General features: G+C 38.4%; 1 protein-coding gene across 2 annotated transcripts in view; it reads left to right on the forward strand.

Moving 5' to 3' along the window:
• LOC106091920 (DNA repair endonuclease XPF) overlaps window positions 1-15819 on the forward strand; it is a 245084-nt gene that overhangs the window by 26626 nt on the left and 202639 nt on the right. For both annotated transcript variants that reach the window (XR_009398112.1, XR_009398113.1), the window contains one exon: window positions 11493-11513. The gene's annotated coding sequence lies outside the window, so the exon portion shown is untranslated. The remainder of the gene's footprint in view (window positions 1-11492; window positions 11514-15819) is intronic.

Genomic DNA, 15819 nt, shown 5'->3' on the forward strand with positions numbered 1-15819 from the left:
CCCTTCTTGCCAAAAAAAAAGACGTATAGTTTCCACCTTTTTTTTTCAATAAAATTATAGAATTTGTTTTCTTTCCATTGCTTTGCATTGGTATAAATAACCATTTTACGATAATTGAGGTGTCAAAATCTCATAAACATGTAAATTTGATTTTCATTCTCCTTTAGCATATGCAACTCCTAGCATTTTTTCCCAACGCAATTTTGAGCGTATGCATCAGTATTAAAATATTTTTTTTTTGTACATTTGTTGATAATCCATCGAACCCACGATAGCTTTACCATGGTTTAAAGGAGAGGGTTATGCGATAGCCAAGATAATCCAAATCTCTGCAATCTTTTAAGGAATAAGCGATTTTTTTTCGTACATTTTCCATATGATGTTAGACATTATTTACAACATTGCAACGTGACTAGTTGTTATTTTTTGGAATATTTGCTCGAAATTTGGTTGCGGCAAATAGCACGTTGTAGCAAAAGCTTTGGCATGCATCAGCATCATCATCATCATCGTTTTCATACAAAAAGTGAGTTACTTCAATTTTTTATAAGCAAAATAAAGAAAATAACACTCACATGTTGAAATAAATTTGTATACAAATGAATGAAAAATAGAATCGAGTGATTGCATTTTTTTTCACAATCTATGAATGAAACCTTTGTGAGATTGTAAAGCAATTTGCAACAGATGTTGCATTACCCAAACTCCAAGGGAATATGCGAAAAATGTGTGCCGTTTCCGCTGTGCTTTCATTCATTGGCTATCGTATTTTGGTGAATAATGTAAATATTTGAACATAACAAACAGATTGAGAATTGCATATCATTTTTTGGCAGTGATTTATGAGAATATTTGCACTATAGAAAATTAAGGATAGTGCAGATCGGTTACAAATTGTGTTTATTACAGCCATATAAGTGCAAATTGTGCGATACGTATATATGGAAGCTATATCTAAATCTGAACCGAATTTTGTGTAGATTGGTTGAAAATTGTAGTAATCACGGCCATTTAAGGGCAATTCGGGCGATACATATATATGGGGGGTATATCCAAATCTGAACCGATTTTGTTGTAATCTCGTAGATATATAAAGATCAGTAGCAAAACAATCCGTGCCGAATTTTGTGCAGATCTGTTGAAAATTGGAGTTACTATGGCCACTTACGTGATAATCGGGTGGTACATATATATATAAGAGCTATATCTTTATCTGAACCGATTTTGATGAAATCTTGTAGACATAATAAGAGCAGCAACAAGACGATCCGTACCAAATTTTGTGCAGATCGGTTTAATATTGTAGCTATTACGACCATTTAAGTGCAAATCGGGCGATACATATATATGGGAACTATATCTTAATCTGATCCGATTTTGATGAAACCTCGTAGATTTGTTGAGATCAGTAACAAAACAATCCAGGACAAATTTTGTGCAGATCGGTTGAAAATTGTAGCTACTACGGCCATTTAATTGCAAATCGGGCAATACATATATATGGGAGCTATATCTAAATCTGAACCGTTTTTTACCAAAATCAATAGCGTCCTTGGGCCAAAAAAGTGATATGTGCCAAATTTCGTGATGATTGGATTACAAATACGATCTGCACTTTGATTATAAGAATACATGGACTCACAGGCGGACATGGCTAAATCGAATCAGAAAGTGATTCTGAGTCGATCGGTATGCTTATCTAAGGGGCTAGCTCTTCTCCTTCTTAGCGTTGCAAACAAATTCACAAACTTATAATACCCTGTACCACAGTTGGCGTGTAGGATGTAAAAATGAATTAGTGCTTGTTTGTCGTTTTGTTTGTGAACCGATTACCTTGAACCAAAAACATCACCCAAAATCAAAAGTGGACCGATAAGGACAATATGGATATCAAATGAAAGGTATTGAAGAGAAGAATAAGAATATGGTAAAATTGGGTCCAAGTACTTAGAAAGTCGCCCTAACCCCAAAAGTTCTAAAATCAGACAAATTGAAAGTCCCTATCGATGTGGGCCTCAAATGAAAGTTATGCGGGTGTAGATTACGAATCTGGCATACAAAATCAGATCGAAGTGTAGGGGGTCACCCCAGCCCCCAAAATGGGCATATGACCCATCATGACTATATGAGACTCGGTTTGTATGGCTGAACCGATTTTCTTAAAGTTTTCACAGATTTGTAGGTTATTGTGGAATGATACAAAGGTTATATAATTTTTAGATATAGGATGGTGGCGGACCCTCCCTCTTACCCCAAAATCGTCACCCAAATCCAAAAGTGGGCTTACAGGCACAATATAGCCATCAAATGAAAGGTATTGGAGGTTTGAATAAAATATCGTATTAAATTTTGGGTCCAAGTACCCAGCGGGCCACCCCAACCTCAAAAACTCCTCTAAACAGATATATTCCTATCAATATGGGACTCAAATGAAAAAAGTTTTCGGCAGTAAATTACAAATATGGCATAAAAATCAGGTCCAAAGTAATGGGAGGTCGCCCCAAATACCCCCAAATTGGCATATCAGCCGAACATGGCAATATGGGATTCAAATGAAAAATATTTGGGAGTAGATTTCGAAAATGACATTAAAATTTGCGTTTAAGTCCAGGAAATCGTAGAAAACGATTTTGATAGCAAATTTTGGAACCAAGTATTTGGGGGTACACCGTAAATAACCCCTAAACTGAACTTCGCTTTCGACTAAAGCAAAATGGAGCTCAAATCAACCGTATTTGAACGAATTTTATATCTATTTTCAGGGCAAAGTGCCGGTGGCCGGCCCAGCCCCAAAACACCCTACAAATGGTTCATTCTTACCGACCATGGCAATATGGGGCTCAAATTAGAGGGATTTGGGAGTGGGGCATATTTGAGTCGAAATGTCTCCTCTAAAAAGCTCTTCTCATTACCCTAATTTTTGAAGATAACAGATCTCGGAGATTGGCAGTGTGATTCGTTCGAAATTGTTTTGCTCTCTCACGGCCACCAAAATCAAAACATGGTTTCTATTGTTGGGGTCGGGTGCTGCGGGGGCCGCCCAAAACTTTCCAAATAGGTATATGGACCAATCACCACAATATAGAGTCATGTGTTTGGAGAGCCGCCCCACCCCACAATACCTCCATATTATATACAAGCTATTTGGGGTGGAAATTGATTGATTTTCGGAAATTGATATTCATTTTCGGGACAAACCCCCTGGGGTCCACCCCACCTTCAAACAACAACTTATTTACCGATCATGATATTATGGGGCTCATATGAAATGTTTTTGAAAGTAGAGCGCGAATCTGATATTAACTTTAATGGCCAATAAACCACCCCTGAAATACCACCTACACCGAAAATATTTAGCAATACGGCAATATAAAAACTTCTCACACATCAATGAGTGCTTTCTGATTCAAGTTGAGTTTATCAATGATAAGGGACCTTTTTAATGGTCGAGTCCGAGTGCCGCAGTGCGACACCTCTTTGGGGAGAATTTTTTACATGACCATGCATTGGCATGGTACCTCGCAAATGTCGCCAGTCACATTCACCCTTAAATGATATTAGAGAGTTAAAGAAGGCGCAGCGAAGAGAGCCCGCTTCGACAAGTATGTCTATATTTCTTTCTTTTATTTCTTTTCTTTCTGCTGTAAATTGGATATTTTTTTTCGGCAATGCTGCTTGCTTTGCAGAAAAATAAAATTATTACCGACACCTAAAAGCTTCACATTTTCTGCCAAATTTTTAGAGCACAAAATTTTCTCTGTTATTTCAATCCTCTTTGTGGATGACCTACCCATTTCTATGTACACTATTGAAAATGTAGTATATCATCCATATTTCCTAAGTACAACATACAAAATTATAAGTGATCGTCACTTTTATGCCTCATAAAATTATAAAGGATACTCTTACTTTCGTTGCATAATTGATCTCAAATAATTCCTTTTTTTTGTTTAACCTCAACTGAATACCATCAAAAGAATCACTGCCTAACAAATTCAATCTCAACAAAATTTTTCCAATTCTCCAACGTCCTATGCAGCGTTTCCTACTCTTCATTTCCCCAGCCGACTGTTGCTTGTACATAGGTAACACTGCGCGACTCGAAGGGCGAGAGAGGTCATAGGAATCAAATGGCTCTCTTGGCAGATGTGATGTTGACAAGTGGTTCGAATGATGATGCTGGCCACTGGCGTTTGCCATGTGGTGGCATCTGTGTTTGCTTGCCTTGTAATTTACCCACTTTAGCATGCTTCCTCTGACATTTATTTGCATTTTTGAGTAGTGTTTTTTCATGTTAGTTCGTTCATACGTTGCTTCATCTCGTTTCTATTCAATTCTCCCGTATGACTACCGCCGCAATTGTATGGTTATGGCTTTATGTGTGTGTACGTACGAGCATGATGATGTATCCTGATTTCTCGTTGGTATGCTCCACTTATCTTTGTTGTTACTACGTGACACCTTTCTTTACTTAACTGCAGTTTGCTTTACTCCTTTCTGTTGACTCTTTTTCCTTTTTCCTTTTTTTTCCTTAGTTCTGCCTTGATATTCTCTTTAATTTGCACTGGAGGGGCCAACATCAGGTGTTGGTTATTACCCTTTGGTTGTAAGCGTGACAAGAAGCTTAAAGAGCTTTTTAATAATTTCGAATACAAATGGAATGACTTTTGACAACTTTCCAAATGACATCTGCCGTATTTATGGTGAGAGAAATAACAAGTTAAAGGCTACTAAGTTCGACTGGACCGAATTTTATATACCCTCCACCAGAGTTCGGATTTGTCAAGTTCTTTGCCCGATATTTTTTATAGGCCAGTTTAGGTTTGGTTGAAAAGAAGGTGGGGATATTAATCCGCCCCATGACATACACCTAAGCCAGTAATCGGCTTGTTGTGCGCTACAATTACTTAAAAGTAAGCTCGAAAAAGAAAATCTAAGTTAGGAATTCCTTACAAAATCCCTAATTGTTGTCCATGCTACGCCCCTAAGTTGGTTCATGTCTGGTATTGTGTCCCTACCTAAGTGCCGGTATCTGAAAGACGCGAAAGCCGGGCAATGACATAGGTAATGCTCCAACGTATCATCGTCTTCCCAACATGCCCTACACATGCTATCACTTGCCTCACCGATTTTAGATAAGTGAGCTCGTAGTCCTATGTGTCCCGTTATGATACCGAGAGCTATACTGACCTTCTTCTTACTTCCTTTCAGTAATAGCCTCGTCTTCTCACGATCTAGATCCCCCCTAGAATTTTCGCCGTTGCATGCGCATTCGTCGCCCACACACTTCACTCGGACTGCGTCGACCGGAAAGGCATCGTATTAACCAAGTTTATTGACGGCCGTTTTCTGACCTTCACCGCCAAATCCTCTGCCCTTTAATTCCCCCTTACTACTAAAATTTCAGTTTGGACATGGGTTTTTGAGCGAAACTTTTTTATCATGGCGGCGTCATTAACGCTATCGGTTCGCAAAAAGCTTCCAGGAGGCACGTTTGCCGCTCTGGTTATCTCATTGTATTCCCTGTTCCGTGTGTTTTATACATCCCAATAAACTTCCGATTTTTTACTATGTGCTCTGTTATAAAGTCTGCGGACCGCTATCCCAATGTTGCGAATCAACCCGGCCATTCAGGGTTTTTCTTGGGCTGATTTCCTTTCTCGAAGAGGACAACTATCTTCAAAGGCCCCACCAGTGCAGTCGTAATCCTGTTGACATTTTCGTCAGTGTCTTCTATGCTAGGACAATCTAAATTATCTTGCCCAAATCTTCTTCCGAATTTTGTCCCGTTAGTTTTCAACCTATTCCGGAAGCTAATCGGATTCGGCGTTGGCCGTGCTATTCTAAACCTAATGTAGCGATGGTCAGAGAAAGAGTGTTCCATGGAGACGATCCTGAACCTGATCGATTAGATTTTCCGAACATATCAAATACCTCCTCCGTAATCCTATTGACATACATTTTCTAAAGAAATAATATGAAAAAATTCTGACAGAATTTTTGTGTTAAAGATGAGTTTTCGCAAATTTGAAGGAAAATTTAATCCTAAGATTTCTTTAACATCTGGAATATAAAATTTTTTCTGAGTAAAAAAATTGGGTTGTAAATTTGTTATGTCCTCGCTTAGTTCGTCCTTGAATTTATATTTTCCATCATTCTACTGAACATAGCAGATCTTAGAACACTTCTGAGATTGCTCATGTATGCATGCAGTGTTCGTTCCGTCAAAAAAAAAATGCCGGAAGTGCTGACATATTTACTGCATATTTTAGAGACTGACAAGTGCAACAATGTCATAGTCAGAACCGCAGATACTACGTCCACGTAGGTGCTGTCATATAACACACACACCTTATGGCAGACTCAAATCTTTCCGAGTTCATTGAAATGTAAGTTTTAGTGTGTCTGCTGAGGCAAAAATTGTGTTCTGCTGCTTTCGAAGTAGAATTGCATTGTTCATAATCCATAAAGCAGTTGTTGTTGTTGTTGCTTGAGATCATCCAATTTTGCATATGAGGCAAATCGGCATTATTCTGAGTTTTGAGTGATGTGTTGTTCACTTACGAGTATTAGGAAATTTTGTCAGTTCTTGCATTTTTTTGCAAATGAGGAAATCATTTCGTAAATTTTTTTGACAGCATGAAATTCATGCGTTATTATAGTCAAATATGGCCAAAGGATTAGATTTTCTAAAGCTGAAGTTGGCTAGTGATGCATGCTACGGATTGTACAGGTGTCTGGTCATAATCCCTACTTAAGAGTTATCCCTGGTGGTTGGCATATCAGTACGGGGTTTATGAGTAGACTTTGGTCCATCGCTACAAAACTATCAATGGTATCACTGCAATTTGTAAAACGAATGTTTGATTTTTTACATGATTCAAAATGAGAGGTGAAGCTCTGTCGTACCAAAAATTCATGTTTTATTCGATTATATAAATCTGTGACCTGGATCTCATTGCCGACTTCATACCTTGTGAACCATGTTGCTGTTCTTGTAGAGAAGTTCTACATGGCTAGAATACGTGCATATATCGCAGGTATTTGTTCAACAGTTTTTGTTGCAATTTTTGTATATAATTGACTTATCTTACAAAACATAAGGAGTTTCGAAATCTTTTTTATTGAAATAATCTTGTTTGGATACCTTTTTCTGTTCTTAAGATGTTAAGAATATGAACAATTTAATGTAGGGTCAGTTCTAATCGTCCAACATTTGTTACATTTCCTTTGTCAATACTCTTACCCTTTGAGAAAATTAGCAAAATTAGATTTCTGTTGAACTCAAAAAACTCAACGTTTCCCAAACGACTTTGCATTTCTCATCGATTAAAATCTTTAAAACTGCCTATGAGTACCCATATGGGACAGAAATGGCCAAAATGCCAAGTCTTTGATATACTTAACAAAATGTTGCATGCATTGAGTTTCAATTATGCTCATAAAAAGGGCTTCCCCAATAATTGAGGCTACACTACTTGCATTTCCGTTTCCGCATATTTTTTCTCTCTCTCTCTCTCTCTTAACTTACTTTGCTTTTTACTCAAATTGATATTGGACTTTTATTTTAATTTATAACAAAGACCTACAAAAATTCTATTGGAAACAGAAATCAAAGCAAAAAGTCAAACGAAGCAAAAAAATACGCCCACAGGAACAACTAAAGCATCGTTTATTGATATTGCCAATGTGCCAGCATTTATGGGAGCTGAACAGGATGTCTTCCTATTGCCAGAGGTGAAAGGAGTGGGGGGGAGGAGGGCGACACAAAGTGGGATGTTAGCAGCTATTGACAACATGCGGTTGCAGTATAAAATTGCTTGGCAAAACAAAATCGGAAACACAGCGTTAAAAAAAGCAAGCAGTAAACTTTTGATATGCAACTATAAAGCCATAACCACCACAACAACCACCACTACACTAAACAATGGCCGGGGAGGGAGGTGGGAACAAATTGTAAAAACATGCTGCCTTAAGTTCATCAGGTCAAAGGAAACAAGTCCCGTTTTTCAAATTTTCGGCCATCAATTTGAATTTTACAAAACTTTAAAATGCAGATGTCGTCTTTTTAATGCTAAAACTTAAAAAGACGAGAAAAATTAATTTTAATAAGGATAATATGAATAGAGACGTTTCTCGAAAAGTCTTGTTTGTAATTTTATATAAATTTCAGAGTATTGTATTTTTTTAAAAAAGATTCTTATAGAATTTTTTTTTTTTTGACTTTGAGTGTTGTTGATATTGACAATTTACAGAAAATTAAATTTTATTTCTATTTTCATAGAAATTAAGTTCTTAAAGGAACTTTTATAAATATTTGATTTGGCAAAGGTGTTGATGAAGATACATGGCGTACCAGAAATCATGATCCACCAAGCCAGTCAAAGTGTTTTGAATAATAACACACACTTGCTCAACTTTTATAAGTTCTTTGCTACGCTTTTTTTGAATAGAGAGCTTTGAATATGATCTCAAGCTAGAAGATGTTGGAAAAATCACGAAAAGATTTTAGGTTAGGTTGAAAAGAGGGTGCGAATATAAATCCGCCCCATGCCCGCCCCATATGGACATACACCTAAGCCAGCAATCGGCTTGTTGTGTGCTCTAAATACGAAACAAATGTAACCTCAAAAAAGAAAATCTAAATTAGGAATTCCGTGCTGCTTACAAAATCCTTAAATGTTTTCCATGTCACTCACCTAAGTTGATTCATGTCTGGTATAGTGCCGGTATCTGTTAGACGCGAAAGCCGTTCATTGACAAAGAATGCTCCAACGTCTCATCATCTTCCCCGCATGCCCTACACATGCTATCACTTGTCGCACCGATTTTACATAAGTGAGTTCGTAGTTCTATGTGTCTCGTTATGACACCAATAGCTATACTGACCTCCTTATTACTTCTTTTCGGTAATAGCCTTGTCTACTTACGATCCCAATCTCCCCATATAATTTTCGCCGTCCTACCGACCGTTTCGCTGTTCCACATTGTTGCATGCGCATTCGTCGCCCACGCCCTTAACTCGAAGGTCGCCCACATTTCTCTGGCCTTCACCACCAAATCGTCTCCCTTTCATTCCTCCTTACTCCATTATGGCCCAACAACCAAACGCCCAACACTGCACGACTGTTCGTGACCTTACCGTTCTGGTTGTTATTGTTCTTATGGCCATTTTACTGTCCGTAAAGATGTTCGACGTTCTCGCGTTATTAGCACCACCCAACCTCACGCATTCCGTGATCCACTGGATCTCCGCCTGCAGGACCGTATTATGGTCATGCAGTCTAAAACAGATGTCAGTCCCTGGGTTCTCAATGTAGACCCCCAGGCCCACCCTGTCCTCTAGCTTTTATCCATCCGTGTAACATGATCTTCCAGATGGGTACCATCAATCCAAGACTTTGCCGCTGGCAGCAGTGCCTCGCACTCGACCTAAAGTGTCGTCTCAGGGATCTGATCGGAAGCCTCTGCCCAGGTTTCCTATCGTCGCCTCGATTATACCGCGGTGGTATGAGCTGCTCTTTCAATTCACTTTCCTGTCCAGGATCATCGGGACCTAAGTATTTGACCTTGTCAGATATCGAAATCGTCTTATTGAAATGTGGTGCGTCAAATTGGCCCGCCTTCGTCTCCCTCGTCTTCTCTGGACTTCTCTGGAGACCCTCGGGTCTAGCCCTGTCATATGCCATATGCAAGACCCTTTCGACCCTTCTGCATACCTGGTTCGGATCCTTATCCCTAAGAAGTATTATAATATCGTCTGCATAGCAGAAGGATTTAAATCCCTCCTCAGTCAGCATCCGTAATAGGTTATGTATGGTGGTCACCCAAAGGAGTGGCGATAAAATGTCCCCCTGTGGCGTGCGCTGTGCCACATTCTCCCTTATATTTATGTCTTGGAACCCGCAATTTATCCACCTGTTCCTTATCATATGGTTTATCTAGTCTCTAAGGACCCGGTACACTTAGCCCTGAAACTCCTGGTCCCAAAATTGGTAATCAAACTCTTGGCTCCAAAATTGGTTATCAAATTCCTTTTCTAATCTCAAATACATTTTATTTGAGTCACATATTGCCTTGGTCGGTAAATTTCTACTCTTTGGGGGATGTTTTGGGAGGGGCGGTGCCCCCATACATGGTCCTACATTTGGATATCTGACGTATTCTACTTCAAATACCTTTATTAAGCCCCATATTACCACGGTCAGTGAATAATTGCTGTCTATGGGATGTTTTGAGAAAGAGGTAGGCCCCCAAAAAATTGGTCCCGAAAGTGGGTATCAATTTCGTGCTCTACTCTCCAATACCTTTCATTTGAGCCTCACATTAACATGGTTGGAAAATATGTCTGATTTAGGGGTGTTGTGGGCAGTGGGGTGGTCCCCCAAACTCTTAGCTCTGAAAATCAATCAGCATCATGCCCTACTTTCAAATATCATTTCGTTTCTAATCGTTTTCGTTTTCTAATCTCAAATACGTTTCATTTAAACCCCTTATTGCAAAAGTCAACAAATATATCTGGTTTGGGGAATGGGCCCTAAAAACTATCAATATTGAGCTCCACTCTCGTTAAAACCCAAATTGTCATACTGAGCAAATACGTCCAATGTGGGGTTGTTATGGGTGTGGAACGTCCCCTAGACAGTTGCTGCCGAATGTTTATATCAGATTCGTGGTCTACTCCCAAATATCTTTCATTTAAGCCCCATATTTCCATTGTCGGCAAACATGTCCGGATTGGAGATGTTTTTGGGGAATGGGGCGGTCACTCAGTGACTTGGCCCTGAAAATACATATCAGATTGGTATTCTACACTTAAATACCTCTTATTTGAGCCCCATATTTCCATGGTCACTAAATAAGTCCTGTTTGGTGGTGTTTTGGGGAAGAGATCGGCCCCCAGAAACTTGGTCCCATATTTGGATATCAGATTCGTATTGTACTAGCAAATAACTTTCATTTGAGACCCATATAGGGGTGTTTTGGTGGCTGGGGTGGTCCCCCAAATACTTGGACCAACAATTTGATATCAGATACGTTTTCTTTTCTTAAATACTTTTCAATTGAGTCCCATTTTGTAGTGATTGGTCTATATATCTATTTGGCAGGTTTTGGGGGTGGGGCGGCCCCCTTAGGTACCTCATCCGAAATTTGGATACCAAATTTTTGTTTTTATGTTACTATAAGGGAGCACACAAAATTTTGCTAAATCGCACCACCCAACTCCGAGATCTAGCGTTTCTGAAAATTAGGGTAAGGGGGAGAGTCCGCTCCCCTTTTAGATATGAAAAAATATAGTGGTGTATAATGATGCCCACGGGATCATTATACATCATCTGTGAAAATTTCAAGCAAACCGGCCCAGCCGTTTTTGAGTCTACACGGAACACACAAATTCTTTTTATATATAAGATTTTAAGTTTTTTTCCTGCATATTTTATTGCGTTTTTGTTATTGTAGCAAAATTTAACAGATTTTTATTATCATTGCAGATTTCATCGCGAAATCAAAAGGTAAGTACATTTTTCTTTTACCTTTAAATTTGCCTATTGACCAATAAAAACTGGCTATTAAGATCATAGAACATCCTAATGGAGGTCAAAGTTTGCCTTCGTAAAATTCAAAGAATAAGATATTCTTTCCTCCTAGTTTGTGTAAATGTGTAATGACGATAAAGTTGTACAAAGTGATTAAGAGAAGGAGCTTTGTTTGCCCGACATTTTGCTAAAACGTTTTCTATAAATTTCTTGAACCTTTTTCTCATAAGTAGCTTCCTAAAATGTCTGAACTGAGTTAACTTTCGGACAAATTATGGTAAAAATAATTACAAAAAAATTGTTTTGGAACATATATTCGTTAAAAAGTTTTAGCTTCACATTTTTGTTGTTGTGATCTTATTTAAATTGGGTCGACATTTAAACACAAATGCAAATGTGTTGAAATCTCTAAGGAGATTTATATGGGAGGTCTTGGTTTTTCATTATCTTTCTTATTCAGATCTCTTTTTGAACTTGAAAGACAGGATATGATGATAGTTTTTCTAAGTTGACTTGGTCTATTTGTCACCTAACCTTGGGCTTTCGTAGAAAATAAACGTTAATGGTTGTTGTAATAACTCAGTAACAAATACTGCCATAAATCGATAGTAACACACAGCCACACTCTCAAACACACACACACACATATAAATATTTATTTCATAGAATGTCCCCTCAAGTAAACAACCATACATTGAATTGTGATACCGGAGAGGGAGAGAATGCAAGCTGGCGGAAGTTAGTGAGTGGAAAAGGAAAGCTATGGCTAAAAAGGAAAATTGAAATAAACAAAAAAAAAAAACAAACGAATTTATGAAAAAGTGCTGCATGCACATTCATGCATCAGAGAATTTGAGAGGAAGTAGTTGAAGAAAGCGAGCGATTCGCAGGAACAAGAAAAACGACCATACAAAGACATCTTCGCTGAGCTGCCACAAGTTTGGTCAAATTGAAATTGAACCCTGCAGCGTTTAACAGCAGACATTTTTGTTAAGCTCTGTTGCTGAACATGGACATGGACATGGACACTGGCAAAGCATGAGGAAAAACGAGCAAAACCATGTTTTCCGGCTGTGTTGACATTCCGCTGGCCGCGTTTGCCAATGCAAGCCAAGTTTTTCACTTTCAGAGCAACTATTTCATTGCTCCATATTGTCGTTAATATTGTTGTTGTTATTGTTTTGGCCAGTGTTCCTGTTGTCGATGTTGCGATGCCATTGCCGCTGGCCATGGTCCATTGGTCAATGTTTTTCCTTTCGTTGAAATGTTGCTGAAAAGAAAAGAAGAAAATAAAGTAGAGAAAAACTTGTGCATCACTAGAAGAGTGGCAAAGAGCTTTTCCAGAATCTGAGAGTAACTTTGGAATTTGCTTTGTTGCTAGCCCGCCAAGACACTTTGTGAATGTGTGAGTGTCGGAGCCACAGCAATGACCTGGGAAGTTGTGGGTAGGCTTCACATATATATTGGAACCTGGGACAGTGGGTACGACAACGACAGTTCATATTTGATTAAATTATAAATTTATGTGGCTTCATGAACTTGCATTGTTCGTTGTATTCTTCGATAATACTGTGAGTATTGTCTTTTCTTCTGTATTGCGTAGCTGTGCTGTGACAGCTACGGTTTTATTTCTTTTATATTCATTTGCAGAAACTTTTACAAAACGAGGCACACCGTTTCCAAAATTTCGTGCACAAAAAACTGTTGTTGACTTATGAACATTGGTTGTTGATGTTAAACATTTGTGTGTTGATGAATTTGACAATGTCGTGCTTGATTTTTTCCATGGGTAATGCGAAACCAGTGTAGTTCGTTGTTTTCAGTTAACCGGGGAAAAGAACTTTTTTGTTCGCAAACTACAAAATAAAGGGATTTGTATTACTTGTTTTTAAAATTATTCATAAAGATTCATTGCAGGATATTGTCGGGCTATAGGCCATGTGGTTCAATGCTTTCTATTCAAAGAATAGCACAGCAAAGAACTCCTACAATTGAAGGCAAACTATGTTGCTAAAAAGCATTTGATCGGCTACCTGTATCGCGATTTCTGATTTGTCACAAATCTTTATCAGCGGGCTTCGTCAAATGGATTATGCACTCAGAGAAACTTGTTGGGAAAAACAGCAAAATTGTTTGCTATAACAGCAGAAAGTCTGCTGAAAATTGGACAGCAGTAAAATCAATATTTGTTTGTTTGTTGGTTCCGTATAGACTCAAAAACGGATGAACTGATTTTCTTTAAATTTTCACAGATGGTTATAATGATCCTGTGGTGAAAATAAGGTACTACAATTTTTGATATCTGAAGGTGGGCGGACTTTCCCCCTTACCCTAATTTTCAGAAACGCAAGAACTCTGAGATGGCTGGCGTGATTTAAACGATTTTTTTGTGCTCTCTTACAGTAATCTAAAAACAAAAATTTTGTTTCCAAATTTTGGATGGGATGTCTGGGCGGGCGCCCCACTCCCAAAATCGGTCAAAGAGTAGAATACGAATCTGATATCAAAGAGTATTTGAGAGTGGAATACGAATCTGATACCAAAATGTGGGACTAAGTATTTGGGGGCCAAAACTCCTAAATCGGACTTCTTTATCGACCATGCAAAATGGGACTCTAATAAAAGATATTTGAGAGTAAAATACAAATCTGGTATCCAAGTGTGGAACAAAGTGTTTGGTGGGCCGCCCCTCCACCAAAACACCCCCCAAAGAGGACAAATTTATAGACCACAGCAATGTGGGGCTTAAATGATAGGTGTTTGGGAGAAGAGCACGAATCTGATGCTGACTATTGCAATATGGGGCTCTTTTTTAGAGTAGAACACGAATCGGATATGTATTTGCAGGGCCAGACACTCAGTGGCCACCCCATCCCCAAAACACCCCCAAACCGGACATGTTGCCCATTATGTAAACATGTGGATCAAAGGAAAGGTATTTGGAATAGAGCACAAATCTAATATCAACATTCGGGACCAACTGTATAGGGGACATCCCACCCCCCAAAAAACCCCCAATAGGATGTATTTGCTCACCATGAGAATTTGGGGTTCAAATATAGTGGAGCACGATGTTAAGAGTTTTTAGGGTTCACACCCCAAACCGGACAGATTTTCTGACTTTAGCAATAAGGGGTTTAATTAAAAAAAGAATTTTATATCCAATTTTGAGGACAAGTGTTTGGCCCCACTAAACCATTGTCAATATGGGGTCCAAATAATTGATATTTGGAAGTAGAGCACGATGCTGATATTTTTATCGGGATCAAGTGTCTGGGGGACCATATCACCCACCAAAAACACCCCATAAATCGGACTTCATGAAAATACGGGTTAGAATAAAGTCTTTTAAGAATGGAGTACATCTAACATCCAAACTTAAATGAACCTAAACCCTTCGAGCGAATGCATAGACCAATAAAGATCATATGGTATTCAGATAAAGGCATTTATATTGTTGTACTGTTAGTAAAGCGATGTACATTTTCTATTTTCTTAGCATGGTATTCACTAAAAGCTCTTTAATTGTCAAAATAAATATTCAAAGGATAATTTTGCTCCGCGGGTTGCCTTTTATATATCGGGATAAGAGAACACAAAAACAAATATTAATAATCGAAAAACGCTTTATTGTTTTTCAAAATATTCCCCATTAAGATTTATACACTTTTGCATGTGCTTGAACCAATTGTCGAAGAACTTTTGCCACTCTCATTTAGGTATCTCCAAAACATGCATTCTGAAGGCGTCAACCGCTTCTTCAGGTGTCGAAAAACGTTGACATCTCATTTTGTTTTTTACGTATGGGAACAAAAATCGTTCGGTGCTAAGTCAGGACTATTCGCTGGATGACTCATCAAAACGATGTTTTGAGTGCTCAAAAATGCATTTGTTTCGTATTTTTTGGAGCATTTTTTCGACCAATCGCGCGAGTTTTTTTTGAGCGATTAACAAATTGTGTGGGGTCCAACGCGAACAAATTTTTTTGATGGTCAAATGTTCATGCAATATTGAATGTATGCTGGTCCCACTAATGCCTAAGGTTGTCTCAATCTCACAATAGGTCACATGATCTTGGAATAGTAGTTGGCGTCCAACTAATTTTGGACGATCTACACGAAATTCGTCTTGGAGCGAACTTCAACTTCGGTTGAATTCACCATACCATGGAGCTTCATCGTCAAAAATTGAATTAAGTTCATCCATGCACTGTTGTTGAGCTAAACAACGTCGAAAGTTGTAAAAAATAATGGCAAAAAAATGTTTACGATTTAATTCCATA

The sequence above is a fragment of the Stomoxys calcitrans genome, chromosome 4, assembly GCF_963082655.1.
Source record: "Stomoxys calcitrans chromosome 4, idStoCalc2.1, whole genome shotgun sequence".
In the NCBI taxonomy this organism is placed as follows: domain Eukaryota; kingdom Metazoa; phylum Arthropoda; class Insecta; order Diptera; family Muscidae; genus Stomoxys; species Stomoxys calcitrans.